General features: G+C 46.4%; 1 pseudogene; it reads left to right on the top strand.

Moving 5' to 3' along the window:
• Positions 1–785: 785 nt before the first annotated feature.
• Positions 786–1,426, top strand: LOC109940020 (uncharacterized; annotated as a pseudogene).
• The last annotated feature ends 305 nt before the right edge of the window (positions 1,427–1,731 follow it).

The raw sequence follows: 1,731 nt of genomic DNA, 5'->3' as shown, positions 1-1,731 counted from the left end.
CCTTATCTCAAGATGTTGAGCTGATGTATATACAACTTGACTTCAACATGTCTCATTTGTAGGAAGAGATTGTTGTAACTAGGGGTTGATTTGGTGACAAGGTAATTAGAGAGGATCTATAGGGAGAAAATCCCTTGGGATCTCCCTATGGATCATCTCCAATTCTCTTACCATCAAACTAGCTCTAATGAGTTTTTGTTACTCTTTTCTCATGACATAGGATCTCCAAAGAAGTCTTTGCTAGGGTATTTGCGACCAAACGATGGACAGTATGATTGGGAAAGGTTTTCAATCTTTTGTACCAAATTTGGTAGTTATGATGGCACTGAGTGCAGATCAGCAAATACATGCATGAGGCATGCCTAAACTAGCAGGCACTACGCATGTCGGTGCGGGTCACTGTAGGCCCGCACCAACGTCTGGACCTGTGCGGCTGGGCTCCCTTGTGGGAGAATCTCTAGGCTTTTCAGCAACACTCTTGTATAAAACTCCAAATCCACACCTCACCACTAGGCACCTTGTCGGTGCCTATGTGCACAAGTTGTGGATCTTAGATCGTACTACATTCCTGTGTGCAAGCATGCCCGGGGCTAATCTCTTCTTGCAGGAGATATTGAGGGCAACAATTAATATGCAATCAGGTCTTATGTGTAAGTGTGCAAGCGAGCTTTCTGGTTCGTTAGATCATGATTGAAAGGGAAATTGTGTTAACCATTTCCTATAATTAATTTTGGTGGTTGAATATCCAACACAAACACATGGACTAACTAGTTTGTCTAGAATTCATGTATTACAGGTGCATAAGGTTCAACACAAACCAATAAAGAAATCAAATTAGGGACTCAATCAAACACAGATCAAAGAACTTAAGTGTGCTGAAAATTGGGGCACCGGACTGTCCGATGTGCCGCCGGACAGTGTCCGGTGCACCAGGACCATACAAATATCAACCAGCCACTCTCAGGAATTCTAGGGCGCGCTCCGCTATAATTCACCGGACTGTCCGGTGTGCCATCGAACTGTCCGGTGAGCCAACGGAGCAACGACTCCCTGTGCCAACGGTCGACTCTGCAAAGTGCTACAGTGGGCAATAGTGTCGCGACATAGTCAAAGCTCAGAAGTCAGAGGCCACCGGACTGTCCGGTGCCGTAAGAAGACAGCTCCAACGGTCGACCCAGCTCTGAACCCTAACGGTTGGGTGACGTGGCGGTGCACCGAACAAGAAACAATGCTTATCCGGTGGCGCACCGGACTGTCCGGTGCGCCCATCGCCACCAGCCTCCCCAACGGTTATGGAAGTGGTTGGGGGCTATAAATACCCCTAACCACCTCATTCATATCCATCCAAGCATTACAAACATCTCATTCAATACAAGAGCAAAAGACTCCACTCCAAGACACATCAAATAGATTGAATCCTCTCTAAGCCTCCAAAATCAACTCAATTCCGTTAGGGACTTGAGAGAGGGTATTTTGTGTTCTTTGTTGCTCTTGTTGCTTGGCTTAGCCTTTTTCTTTTCCCATTCTTATTCTCAAGTGCTTTGTAAGTGAAGCAAGAGACACCAAGCGTGTGGTGGTCCTTGCGGGGTCTTAGTGACCCGTGAGATTAAGGAAGAAGGCTCACTCGGTCTAAGTGACCGTTTGAGAGAGGGAAATGGTTGAAATAGACCCAGTCTTTGTGACCTCCTCAACAGGGACTAGGTTCTTTGGAACCGAACCTCGGTAAAACAA

Source organism: Zea mays, chromosome 5 (assembly GCF_902167145.1).
Source record: "Zea mays cultivar B73 chromosome 5, Zm-B73-REFERENCE-NAM-5.0, whole genome shotgun sequence".
Taxonomy (NCBI): domain Eukaryota; kingdom Viridiplantae; phylum Streptophyta; class Magnoliopsida; order Poales; family Poaceae; genus Zea; species Zea mays.
This window is presented reverse-complemented; position numbering and strand designations above follow the sequence as displayed.